Here is a 14627-nt window from a genome sequence, read left to right as displayed (position 1 = left end):
TAATTAAATTTTAGAGGTCCTCTGCTTAAAGATTTATTAGCTGTTAAAGTTGTAGCATAACTCTTCTGCCACCTACATGCTATCCTTGAACATATTTATAAGCAGACTAGCTTATCACTATAAAAAATACGGGTGATTTAATACTCAGATGTTATTGGTGTCAATTACAAAATTCAGCTTCACAATAGAGCTTTCTGAAGATACTGTTACTTGACTTTCAGACTGTCAATTTACTTGAAGAAAGAGGGTGTGTGAATTTCATTTATGAAGTGTGGGAACTAGTTAAGCTAATGAAGGCAGTCAGCAGTTCTGGAACCCTGAAAATAGGGCCCAAGAAAGGTTACAAGCTGTGCCATGTACAAATATGGTCCCATCACTAAAAAGCCTTCTCTTTGTGGGTGAATACATGGGCACTGACATTCATGTGAGTGTTTAGTGGGACACACAAACTCACAGACATATCAAGCATCATTGTTTGAAAAATACTTCCGCCCACCAACAGTCTTGACATCTTCCATTATTCCTAGGAATTTTAGCTATAAGTTTGCCAACCTTAAATTTTGTCAACGTATCCAAAATATTCATAATTAAATGCAATTTGGCAACATTAGCAAAATCCCAAAGTCCTATTTCACGAGGACACGTCTAAGTATGGATTGCATTGTGCCTACATCTCAGTGGAGTTACTTGATCTAATCAGACTTTCAGAATCAATGCAGTCAACACAATGAAAGTCCCCATTGACCCCAAGGTTGAAACATCCCTTGCAGAAATAATCAGAACACCCTGGTCTGAGGATAGAGACTGGGTAGAAACAAGATGTATGTTTAGCTCTTTAATAAAGGGATATTTTGAAAGATGTAACTTCTATTTTCTAATTCTCATGAAAGAAGAAACGCTTTTAAGCTCTATTTCTTAAATCCTCAAGCTCAGTTGCCTTCCAGGCAAGAACCAAAATACTTACATTACATTCAGCGTAAGTTGAGGGTCAGTAGACTGACGTTCTACTCTAGAAAATAAAAAGAGACAGAAAGGTGACAGAATTTGAGCATTATAATTTAAATGACCTTTCTGGATCTTGTAGTACTATAATCCAAAGACTGAACACAGGTTCTTCTAAATAATTTCCATAAAAATATTTGTCCATGTATTTCCCCCCATCAGAAAAGCGTTCCAATCTTTGACTAGCAATTTTATGTAAAATGCTTTTGGGTTTTATGTATAAATTTTAAATATAACTTTGTTACTTCACTGTCAGGTTTGATACATACAATTTCTTATACATTTGGAGTTTACATAAAATTAGAGGTTTTGCCTCATTGTGTTTACTTAACTTCAAACACACAAAAAACAAACATGTTTTGTATGTCTGTGTTAGCCAGTCGGGGACACGAGCCCTTTTTCCCTCAGGACTTCAATTCCCATACTATTTTCATCTTTACTGATTCATTTGTGGGCCAAACAATTTCACAGCATGATTTATGGGCAAACACACATTTGCTCTAAAATAATTAAAACTTTTCAGAAGGAGTAAATTTGCTTTTCTTTAATTTCCCTTGTCTTTCATGGCCACCTGATGCTCCACGCAACATACAGGTGTCAGCAATTGCAAGGATATCATGGCCAGGTGAGGTCATCTCAGACTTCATCAACCTGCTGGAAAATTATGAACTGTCTCTGTTGAGATTTTAGCAAGTTTCTTCCTTCAAATATCACTTCAGATGCTAAATAAAAAGCAACATCTATAAAATAAACACATTTACTCAGGCAGGTTTCCTTGATTTTTATTGCCAACTTGTTTTAAGAGTACCATAAATGCCACAGAGAAAGGGAAAAGAGAGCCCAGTCTGAGACACAAAACGCATGTTACTATCTATCAAGATGTGAATTGTTAATGTTGCATCTCATTTAAAGGGAAAAAAAAGTACTGTATAAATATGCGTGTAAGCACATGATTTTCCAAGTGGTTTAATCACTTTATTGAGGTATCTTTTAACTCATAACAACAAAAAAAGCTATTAAAAAATCCTACTAAGAAGTAAACTATTTAGATAGTCTTCAAGACATAAACATGTAGCTGTTTGATTTTGGAAATATAATTAACACATAGAGTTTAATTTATAATTTTAAAATTGCTGTGTATAACAAATTGTCACATTTTATTTGGAATCACTTGACTGACTTAATTTGCTTGATTAATAATAGTAAGAGACAATAGGAAAATAATATAGTTTTATAATATTCAGGATTAAATTATCTATATTTAATAGCTGAATATTCTGTGTTTCTTTAAAATATAGAGTGCTGACTACATGAAATTATTTAGTGCAAGCTATTAAAATGGTCGTTCATTTAGAACGTGTACTTTGTTCTTCTATACTCTTACAAGCATTACCTGGGGCTTTCTTAACAGATTGTTCTGATAAAATTAAGTCAAAATATGTATCAAAATGTTTTTTGTAAGTTGTATCCCCATCTAGAAGTGAAAGAAATCTAGTTTTACATTAATGGCACGTTCCTCACCCACCCCTTCTCTACTCTCTTTCCCCCCATACACAATTTTGGGAAGTGTCCTGTGGGTGTCTGACATACATTCTTGGTTAAAATATGACACCTACCATTTTCCTCTGTATTAGAAAGGGTTCTCCATGCAACAGAAATAGAACCAATAAGAGATATATATTATATATATAATATAAAATTATACATATATACCTATATATACATATTACATATAGTCAGATTATAGATAGAGATAGAGATTGTGGGACTTTTCCTTAGTTCAGTTAAAGATGGGGTCCTCGTCATACCACCATGAAAATTTAGGCTCGCAGATGATTTGAAGAGTGGGAAAAATGGGATTTATTGTGCGAAAACGAAAAAAGGGGGAAACAGAGACTCTTAGCAAAGTGAGAGTGTTTCCTGACCATGGCTTCCTGCCTCTCAGCTTGAATCCCAGGTACCACCCAGGAAGAGGAGGAGCTAAGCTCCTCCCCACTGCAAAGGGTGAGAACTTCTGTGGCTCCACCCCAGTGCTCACTCCTCCCAATGCATAGGCAGACTGAAGTTTGCCAGGGAGTCCTTCCCACCCGACTGTCTCAGATAGATAGATGATAGATGATAGATAGATAGATAGATAGATAGATAGATAGATAGATAGATAGCTAGCTACACAGACAGATACATAGATAGATAGATGATATATAGGGACAATTATGGGAATTAGTTCATGCAATTATAGAGGCTCAGAAGCCCCACAATCTGCTATCTGCAAGCTGGAGACTCAAGAAAGTCAGCGGTATAATTCAGTCTGAGTCCAAAGACCTCAGAACCAGGGGAGCCACTGGTGTAAGTTCCAGAGTCCGAAGGCCACAGAACCAGGAGCTTGATGCCCGAAGGCAAGAGAGATGGATGTTCCAGCTCAAAAAGAGATCGAATTCACCCTTCCTCTGCCTTTTTGCTCTATTTGGCCCCCAGTGGATTGGATGATCCTGCTCACATGTGTGAGGGGATTGTCCTTATTCGTTACTGATTCAAACATGAATCTCTTCCAGAAGCACCTTCTCAATCACACCCAAAAATGTCCTACCAGCCCTCTGGGTATTCTTTAGCCTAATCAAGTTGACATATAACATTAACCATCATATCCTCCGTTCCTGCTTTAATCCTCTCTGAAAACGTCTCCTCAGCTGCGTTTGAGTGGTATGGAATCACTGCTGAGCCTCCACTATTGGTGCCAACAAAGACCTCAGTGATGCCAAGGTAATGACACAGATACCCTCCAAGACCATCCTGTCTTTGTTGCTGTCTGTGATACCAACGTTGTGTGGGGTCCTCCTGAGTTTCTTGTTTCATTGAGCTGCAGGTTAGCCTACTGTTCATTGCTTGAGCCCTGGAATTTAACACTTGAATGTGCTTTAACCTTGTCATATATTCTACCCCTCTTGTTACACTCTCTGACATAACTATATTTCTATAGATTTACCATAAAAAGAGATCGTTCTGACTTTATTTTTGCTTTACTATAATTTACTGACAAGCCCTTCTTCCTGGAACTCAAGTTCAAGTCTATGCAGGCTGGACTGGAGGCTATCTTTTCTCTCCCAAGCCTGATGCCATTTGATAGCTCAGCTGTGCTTTGGTGATCTTTCTTCTTATGATGAAGTTTTTCCTAAGAGATGTCTTCATTCCTTATGCATAGACTCCTCTAAGTGCATTTACAGTTCTTACAAATTTGCACACAAAAATTTCCATCTCCAGTAAAAACGCATAAAGTCAAGATAAGACCTCCCTTTGACATGTGTATTTTAAATAATTCTCTGGATGTTTTTCTTTTAAAAATTAAATATATAATGGGTATTGAGTCGTCTGTAGGATTTACTGAACTTCATGAAAGAGCTTGCACCCCAAAATACCCTCGTCTTTTCTATTACTCAGTGTTAAGGGATGGAAAGTGTCTCGATGTAGTATCTTGCACTTTCTTCAGCTTTAAGATGCCTGTTTTGGGTTTTTTTGGTTTTGTTTTTACATTTTAACATTTCTAAAATCAAGAAATTTCTTACAAACAATGTGTACATTTAATGCTTGGGGTTTTAGTTTTTGTATCCTTGAAAACAATTGAAAGTATGTCTTACAAATGATGATATCATTGAATCAAGAAAATATAATAATCAGTTTTCTACTATTTCTTGGTTCTTTTCACTTGGAAACTATATTCGGCCTGAGATGTATCCAAATGCACAGGTATTAACAAGCAGTAACACACTGATTTAACTGAATAATTAAGGAAGTGACCTTTTGATGCAATGATAGAGGCAGGGGGCAGAGAAATTATAGGCAGAAAAGGGTGGGTCCCTGACAAAACCCCACCTTCGAGCCAAAAACCCTAAAACTGTGGCCCAAAGTGAGAACTTCTATCCCTGTTTTCCCACTTGAATGTTGCCTTTTCCCAAACTCCCCATGGCCCACCCCACCCCTCATCCTGTGCCTATAAAGCCCTCAGACTCAGCCAGCAGAGAGGAGAAGCAGCAGCTGGACATCAGGACTATGGCTGGACGTCAGAGAAACATGGCTTGATTTCAGAGGGACAGCATGATGACATACCTTTGGAGAAAAATCTGGTCAGAGACAGCCGGACTTCAGGGGAAGATTACCCACCCACTCCATTCTCTTTTCAGCTCCCCTTCCTGCTGAAAGTGACTTTCATCAGCAATAAAATCCCCTGCATTTACCATTCTTCAATTCATTTGGTGCAACTTCATTTTTCCTGGATACTAGACAAGAGCTTGGGAGCCATAAGTGTGGATAGAAAAGGCTGTCACACTAGCTCTTTGCTTTTGCTGGTGGAAGGCAGCCACCTCATGTCAAAAGGCAGAGGGCCTACTGAACTGTTAACACTTAAGCTGTCCACAGACCAGACAGCAGAGCTAAAAGAGCACTGTAACATGCCCTCTGGGGCTTTGGGGGTTGCAGGCACACCCCACCTAGATGCTGCCACAGAGCCTGCAGAGACTTTGCTCCTGCCGGTGCCCGAAAGCACTCATTCCAGCTCCTACGCCCACTCACCTGTGCGCTCCCTCCCACAAGGGGTGGAACACAGCAGATGCACATGAGTGGAGTTTGATCCTGCCAGCACCAAAGCAGCTGGCTGGTTCCAGTGTTCATGCGCTCCAGTGCCTGCCTCATTCACTCGCACACTCCCTCCTGCGAGGAGTTGAGAGTGGTGGGCTGAGTAAACAAGACACCTGTGTCATGAGTCCCCTGAAGGGGTCAGGGAAATATACTGCTTCACTTTGACCTAGATACAAATAACATGACTGAGGAAACCTAAATAACATGACTGAGGAAATAAGATGTTTACATGGCTGAAGATGGCCTGCTGGAGGATTTGGGATGTGTGAGTAGAACAGAATTGTTCATATTCTTGATGTATATGCTGGGTATTATTATTTTCATGTGAGTCTACATAGACGTATATTATCCTTATAATAAGCAAACAAATATTTTGCATGGATCACCTTGATTGTCATATAGGAAGGTTTTTTAGAGAGTGGTGCTAGGGTGTCAACATCATATATGTGATTTTTACACAGACCAATAATCTTTGTCCTGCCACATGGCTATGGACTGTACCTTGATATCAGTCTCCTGTCTTCAAAACTTGCCCTATTGGTTTTAATGGGTTTCTAATAATAGAGTGTAAATAAATTAACATAAGTCAATTCACACTATAGAGAAATAAAAGAGTCTCCAAGAACATTCTGTAATTAGGCTCTTCTTGACTTGGCACTGAGGGTAATAAATTGGCTCTTCTGCTTCGGACTTGAGTTATGTGGTCAGAACATTCTCTCAATTCTTCATCAGGCTTGGAATCTTTGTCACCTACCCATTAAGTCATAGATCACCCCTGGTCAGCATTGGTCCCCTCTCCTGAACCGGAGGCCATGATGATGAAGTACGTGGATTGAACAGTATTGATGTGGCTTCTCATCTGTTGCCTATTGAACACGTGCTCCGAAGGGTGTCATTTACAGAGGATGCAATGAGAATGTATATCCTGAAGATGTATAATGTGGTGATGGGATACTGAAATTCATACTGTTCCAGATATATCAAAACTCTGCTAGTCATACCACATCTGATTTAAACTCTTTCATCTTTATTTTTGCTAGCTTAACAAAAACCTCTGCAAGTTTCCAAGTCTCATTCTAACTTGCAGTAAAGCTCCAAAGAGCATCCACTTTTCCTCTTTCAACTTTTATTACATTGGGTCACCTTGGCCTTTGAAGAATCTGTGTGATTAAGTGTAGTGTTATCAAATACTAGTCCCTGAAATCACTGCCTCAAAACCACCTGGGATCAAAATATGGATGCCTATTCCCCACCACAAGCCCACTCAATCAGAATATCCAGAGGCGAGGTACAACCCAAAAACACCCCTTGTTTAGGAACTACTGATTTAGTGAGACTACCAGCAGTACACCTTAGAGCAGTAGTTGAGTACAGTAGCAGTTTACTCATGCACCTACCGGTAGTAGAAGGCATGCAAACTGCCCTTCATGAGTAACCTAGAGACACGCACAAGAACCAGCTTCACCATCATTATGATTCTCTATCTCTAACTGAAAATGACACTTGCTTCTTCATAGAGGCAAATAGGTATTCTACTACAAGCAGGTCCATTTTGCTCGAGGCTGCAGTGAACTATGATCATGCCACTGCTCTCCAGCATGAGCTTCAGAGTTAGACTCCATCCCTAAAAAGAAAAAAATGAAAATTTTGCCAAAAACAGGTAGACACAAAAGACCCATCAGTCAGAAGCCAGCCCTGTCTGAAAGAAACCACCACAAAGACCATCTGATGTTTTATTAGCAGCACTTTGCTCAGCCCCTGGTTAAAAAGCAGTTCTCTGCAGCAACCCAGTTTTAGTTGTCCCCAGGGCTCTGGCTTGAAAAGAAGTTTGACATTATATTTTCTAAGCCAAAGGGGCACTCCTAGCATAGAAGCATCAGACCAGACACCTGGTCAGGAGTATTGTAACTCATTTATTTCTCACTGAACAAGTTATTATCCTTTCCTTTTTGTCTGAATTGCTGTCCCTAGATGCCATTCCCATGGGTGGTCTCTACCTGCACATTGCTCTACTCCTGGTATTGATAGACCCACATGCCATGCAGCCTGAGAAGAAACATGGTTTGATATCCTAAGGGGGCAATTTCTGTCCTTGGGGAAGAGCCGGCTTCCACTGCTGTGCCTTGCCTCTCATTAATGTTCCAGCTAGGTCTCTTTACTGCTCTATTTAACTGCATCCACTCCATTATTGATCATATTTTGTGTAATGGTAGATTTGCTGGTGAAAATGATGATTATGCTGTAAAGAGAAGGCAGTGTTCAGAATCTCGCTTCTATACAATTTAGCAGTGCTATGGAGTCTGCCTCAAATAAGTGAATTGGAGATGCATTCTAGATGAATGGTAATAGGAGTGAAACCAGTTCCTGAGATCTCATGGATCTGTTTCCCTCTACACTGTAAGCCAGGACCACTCCAAAGCTGATGTTTCATGTTTTGGCCCAAAGTATTTAACACTATAGGCCTTTTGTAATCTCTAAGTGGGTACTCTGTACATTTTAACATGGAACAATGTGACCACAGTTTTGTATTTTCTACATTTTCAGTCTTTCTAATTTACTGCTTTATTTGATATCTGGTAAAGTTAAGAGTTTTGGTTCATTCTTTCATTGTTCTTTACACTGAAAATTGCATAGGGTTGTAATCTTTTAATTCATGTCTATTTCTTCTGAAAGCTGACAATTGCTTCAATTATATTCTGTCATCTTTCTGCTATTACCAATACCTCCTTGCCTAGCACACCTTTTATATTTAACTCAATCAGTCATGATAATAAACAAATTAATTTACTTCTTTTTTAAGTCATTGAATTGAAGATGGGAGGGTCCCTGAATCAGTCAGGTTCCAATCAGCAGACAGAAGCCACACAGTAATTTGAACCAGGAAAGCTTAGTGAGAAAGGATTATTAACTACAAGAGTGGATTACCATCTAAAATCTTACCTATTTTGGGTAAGATTATAAAACTAGCACAGAGAGCAAGCAGCCACTACCTCTAGGTTTGAGGCAGAGGACCCAATCAAGCCCTGCCTCCTTCAAAGTCCCAGTGAGACGCAGTCTCCCTTGGAGAGGACTTGATCGTTCATGGCTCACTGAATGGCAGGCCTGTCTCCCATAATAGTGGAACATCTAAAAAGCTGCCCTCTGTGTTGCTGGGGCAAAGCTGCTAAGGGGGAGATGCTGATGAAATGTGTTGCCTCTGAGCCCCGCTGGTGTCCTGTGAGTACTGCCCACCTTATACTACAGAAGTAACCAGAAAACACACAGAAACCGGAAAGAACAGCCCTTTCTTCCTCCAGTGTCCCTCCAGTGCCCTCTACTGCAAAAATGTAACATTCTGCAAGCTAGCAAGGGAGAAATGTCCCACTATCAAAAGCAGGGCGATGAAGCGTAGATTTGGAAGTGAGAGGCGATAGCCTAATAACTGACATAGTCCACCCCTTTGGTCACTGAGCTTCTATGTGCCCCCATCTGCATTCAATTGAACTTCTTTACAACAACAATGCAAGTCTATGTTTCCACCTAACAATGCATAGCTATCCTTCATACAAAGGAAGATGTTCTTATCCTTTCCCCAAAACGAAGAGACATAGAATGCCAACAGTCATTATAACCATCATTAGCCATATTACTTACTCCTCAAATTCAGTCATAGTCCCTCTAGGTATCCTGTTACCCAGAGACTAGGTATATTGACAACTGGCACAACCATTAAGAAAATGGAACCCAAACGTACCTCCTCTAACAACTATGGCAACCCCCCCCCTACATGGTATCTCCATGACCACAAATCTTCTTCCTCTCAAGCCTTTGTTTCTCTACCTAGTCTGAAGTAACATGATCCAGTTGATGCCCACCTGCCTACTGCTGCTTCTGCCACTTCCCATCTTCATCATTGCTGCATTTTACTAGCTGACACCTCTTAGACAAGGCCTTGATATAGTGCCCAATGCAGTAGCTACCAGTATGCTCATGATATGGAGTATGAATGACAGTAAAAATTACACAAGCAAGAGTTAAATTTAATCATTTCAATCTCCTTCCCCAAATAGGGAAATTGGACAATTTAAGTTTAACTCATGTCTCTCCCACCTCGGCCAGTTAATAAGAATTGAGTAGTCCAAAGTCAATGAGGAAAAAAAAATAACTTACATTTTAAAATATAGTCATTGAGAAGAGGATTAAAGAGAAGCAGGTGAGATCATTCGCCCATGGAAAGTGAAGACTTGCCAATACAATGTGCCTTTTTAGTGTTTTTCTTCAATTGTTACAAATCTGTGATTTGTTATATTTGACCCAGTGGAAGTCCTGCAAGTCACACTGACCTATTAATAGAAACCCAGACTCCAAACAACCAAGAAACAGAGCTCAGGCCTGCTTCATTTCTCTACTTGCACCTCAAGAGCAGCAGTGACCTTTGCCTATCATCCGACAACAATGCGGATGGCATCATATTTCTACCGACATCTCTGTTTGGTGTGTGAAGTTATTTCCAAAAAGCTTCATTTATTTAATCCTCCAGCTGTCTAAAAATCTTTATGGGTGACCATTTTTAGCATGCCCTTTACCCTTTGCTCTCTGAACCCTTCCAGGTCCTTGCTTAAGGTTCCCAAAGGTCTAAGAGCAGTAGGGGGAGAAAGTGAAAACTGGATGCCTAATGATATAGAAGTCAGCTGGTAAAGTTCCATAAAATTACTTTAGGGAGAAGCTAGTAGAAGAGATGGCGCTGTGTTTGTACTTCTACTTTCGCGACACAAAATAATGAATGAGTAAAAAATACTTTTTGTTTAATAATTGCTGTTCTTCATTAGTGTGAACCAAGGGCACAGTCTATCTAAGACAATAACATCTGCACCCCATATTTCATTATCACCACACTTCACATTTCACACAAAAGCATTGCTAGCACAGCCTTACAGCTTTAATTAGTTTCTGCCATAGCTGTGAAGGTCAGCCAATTATTGTGTGTGAAATTTCAATATGAAGTGGCTGAATTGAAGACAGCATTGCAACAGTGTGGGATTCTGCAGTGCTGTAAATCTAGTACTTTGGAACCATTTTTTAAAACACAAGATAACATAAAATAGTCATCAGGTATGCATGGCTTCAAGGCTTACTGGTTAATTTAACATGTGCTTGGTGGGGGAACAAAACCACATCATTTCTGATTGTTGCTTAAATTCCCTCATTATGTCGTCATTATCTGTGACACAGTTGTTAAAGCTGAATCCATGTTTTTATGATCAACATCTTTTAACTCACTTAGAACGGCACTGGAACATTTGATTTAGAAATAAAGCCTGGTTTTACTGGATTTACATGATGCTTACACACAGACATACATATAGATACATATAAATGCACACATATATTTTATATAGATACATAATGTTTAATATGTATGTGTTAGTATGTATGCACACAAGTTTAAACACTGCATATTTGACCCATCAAAATATAAATAGGTATTAATAGATTAGGTCAACTTAAGAATGTTATTTTACTGAAAAACTTGCTGAATTAGAAAAAAATTTTACTAGGGATTCAACAGTTTTCTGTTTAGGATTATAGAACTTTGAAATTAGAAATGATCTTGAAGCTCATCTGCTCTAGCCCCTCTGTTTTACGCATGAGGAAATATGCCCAAGAATAATAGAGGGTTTCCCGAATCCAAAAGTGTCAGTAACTCAAATTCTGGACTCCCTTTTCTCCTGACTTTCCATGGGCCTGTTATACCATGGCATAGCAATGTACATAAGATGTGCCACATGATACATAAAAGCTCCAAATTTTGCTCTCAAATTTTCATGAGATTGGAGGCCAGTTTGCTTTGTTTTGTTTTCTACATAGACATATAAGTAGACATATATCCTAAGTCAAGCAAACAAATATTTTTTGAGCTATCCTTTGTGCAAGGAACCCTGAAAAGCATCCCATATATCTAGTATGATTAAAGTATTTTCACCAAGTTTACAAACCTGCAGCATAGATAAAACAAAGTGGAGGAGGAAAAGGAGACCACAGAGTTAATGGAAACACCTGTCAGATTTGGAAGAGCATAAAGACAGGGTAGAGCTAAGGAGGCATACCAAAAGATAAGTCATAAGAAAAAAAATGGAAGAATATTGAGCAGCATCCCTGGCTTCTACCCAGTAAATGCCAGTAGTGACCCCTGCTCAAATCATGACATTAAAAATTCTCTCTAGACATTGACACTTGTTCCCAGAAAGGGGCAGAGGGGGAGCAAATTTATTTAAGAACCACTGATCTAGGGTCTAGATTCCAGACCATAAAGTATTGTGGATCTTGGAAGACTTCTCATTTCCAAAATAGACAATTTACTTCAACTTCATTGGGATGCATGATCCTTTGATCTTTACCTGATTTCCCAAGCTACAGGCTGGGGAGGTAATGTCACAGACTGCGGAGAGGCTCAGAAGCTAAAGATTGAACTGAGGTTGCTTGATTTGATGGTTTGGTGACCTATGGAAGGAAGTTAGATTGCAATGGATTGAAGAGTAAGTGAATGTGATTGAGCGGTGAGCAAGTAGAGTTGCAGGTGTGCACGATTCTTCCAAGAAGTTAAAAAGTAAAAGAAAGAGCAGAGGTGATGTGGCATCTCTAGGGAATTATACAGTTGCGCACTCTCAACTTCAGCAACTGTTGATATCTGGAGCAGAGAAGTCTTTGTTGGGATTGGGGGAAAAGAGGGCCTGTAATTTTAAACGGGATGTTTTGCAGCACCCTTGGTTTCTACTCTCAAGAGGCTGGTAACACTCCTACCTTCAGTTGTGAAAACCAAAAATGCCTCTGGATGTTGCCAAATGTCCACTGGAATGTAAAATCTTTCCTAATTGAGAACCACTGAGTTAGGGAAAAGGATTTTTTGTTTTTTTAATTTAAGGTAAAGAAAACGTAAGCAAGTTTTCAGAAACAGAAGAAAAGACAAGGAGAATGAGAGAGATTAAAGATGCAAGGGGAAACAAGGAAACATGGGGAGGGGACGAAAGCAAGAAAAAGGTAATGATAGGGAAGATCAAGAGTGCCTTGAACAGGAGAATGGACTTTCCTTCAGAGCAAATAAAGAAATAGAACGTCTGTCAATGGGAGACGGATGTTAACAGCAGTCAAATCAGGAAGTCTTGATCTTTGAAGCAAAGTTGTAGATGAGCTTTGTTTAATGATAGGGTTTGAGAGTAGGAATTCACCATAAAGTTGAGAGGCAAACTTCTGGCCACTGCTTAGCTGAGACTTGATAGAATACCTTGGTAGCAGAACCAAGAAGTATATCAAAGATGCCAAAGTTGTTTCTTACTCAATTAATCTTTACCTGCTCGGCAGCAGAAGCAGAAAAATGAACACTTCTGCTGAGACAGAAACAGCAGAAGGACAAGTGGCAAAAGGGAATGGGGGCAAAGTAGGAAATCTGTGAGTGTACATGACGCACAGACTGAGTTAAGAGGGAGAAAAGGGAAGAATCAAGGGATCATGCATCCCAATGAGATTGAAGCAGATTCTCTGTTTTGGAATTAGAGGGCTCTCTAAGATCCATAATACTCTGTGGTCTACAATCTAGAATCTAGACCAAATGACTGTCACATCCCTACTCCTGCCAGGGGCATTTGGCAATGTCTGGAAACAATTTTTATTATTATGATTGAGGCCAAGACAGGGTGGCAGTGGGAGTGGGACAGGGGTACTACAGGCATCTAGTGGGCAGAAGCCAGGGATGCTGCTGAACATCCTGTAATGAACAGTGTAATCCTCGCATTAAGGAAGTATTTGGTGTATGGTGTCAATGGTGTCACTACTGAGAAACCTTAAGAAATCTTATTCTAGATTAAAACTAGCTATCTTGGAAATTAGCTAATGAAAACTCTTGGGACTTTTTTAAAGAAATTAAGCTGCTGAAAGTCCTTTTTTACAACCCTATTATACTTTAGCATCAATTTTTATAGTCTTTTGGAAAGAAGGGACCTCCAACCGCTTCTATTTATTCATTATTCCATCCCAGATAAGTTGAATTCTATAATGGGGCCCATATTAAGCATAGAAAATATAAAAATAAGGTAGACATAGACAAGCACGAACTCAGAGAGAAGCATAACTATGGACTGAATTGTGTCCCTCCAAAATCCATATGTTGAAGTCCTAATCCCCAGTGTGACTATATTAGTAGACAGCACCCCTAAGAAGGTAATTAAGGCTAAATTAGGTCATAAGATGGGGCCCTGATGTGATAGGATTAGTATCTTTATAAGAAGAGATACCAAAGATTTAGTGTCTGCAAGCCAGGAAGTTAGGCCTCACCTGCCATGCTAGCACCCTGACCTCTGTCCTCTGTCCCTAAGAACTCTGATAAAATAAATGTCTATTGTTTAAACCACACAACATCTAGTATTTTAATATAGCAGCCTAAGCAGACAAAGACAGAATATTCTCCTGTTTTGTTGCTATTGTTAATTTGTTTATTCATTCTAACACTTGTCCTAAGCAAATGCTAAGAAGCCAGTTTTGTCTTAGAAGTCTTCCCATTCTAACCTAACTTCTTATTCTCCACTCTTCTCCCCATCTTTGACAGTCAGGAAAAGAGATTGTACTTTGACATTAGACAGACCTGTGCAAATTCTAGCACCTAACCTAACAAGCATGAAGTTCGTTTTCCTCATGTATGGAAAGGGGCATAATCACATTTACTTGCAGGGGTATTATATGACTTAAGTGAAAAATCAGGTGAGAATGCCTAATATTGTTAAATTGAGAGACATGGCAGTCTCTCAATAGATAGCACTTCTGATCCTCTTGGATCAGAATTGTAGTCAAAGGTAGTTTTCCAAAATTATTTGGTTTGCTCTTTCCGACTGTCTCGTTAGGTGCTGGCCTAAAGATGTTAAATAAAGTTTTCTCTCTCCCAAAGAATTTTGGTAACTGGAAAATCCTAATTGTCTAACAATTAAAACTTCATGATAAATTTCTGGCCCCATAACAAGAGGAAGAAG

The 14627-nt window shown here is 39.3% G+C and overlaps 2 long non-coding RNA genes across 2 annotated transcripts in view; one reads left to right on the top strand and one right to left on the bottom strand.

Moving 5' to 3' along the window:
- LOC106992993 (uncharacterized) overlaps window positions 1-3080 on the bottom strand; it is a 46221-nt gene extending 43141 nt beyond the window's left edge. Inside the window, exon 1 of the long non-coding RNA XR_001439151.3 lies at window positions 965-3080. This is a non-coding gene — a long non-coding RNA (uncharacterized LOC106992993). The remainder of the gene's footprint in view (window positions 1-964) is intronic.
- Window positions 1-14627, top strand: part of LOC144333599 (uncharacterized) — a 200146-nt gene that overhangs the window by 136638 nt on the left and 48881 nt on the right. The gene's annotated exons all lie outside the window — the stretch shown is intronic.

Source organism: Macaca mulatta, chromosome 13 (genome assembly GCF_049350105.2).
Source record: "Macaca mulatta isolate MMU2019108-1 chromosome 13, T2T-MMU8v2.0, whole genome shotgun sequence".
NCBI lineage: Eukaryota > Metazoa > Chordata > Mammalia > Primates > Cercopithecidae > Macaca > Macaca mulatta.
This window is presented reverse-complemented; position numbering and strand designations above follow the sequence as displayed.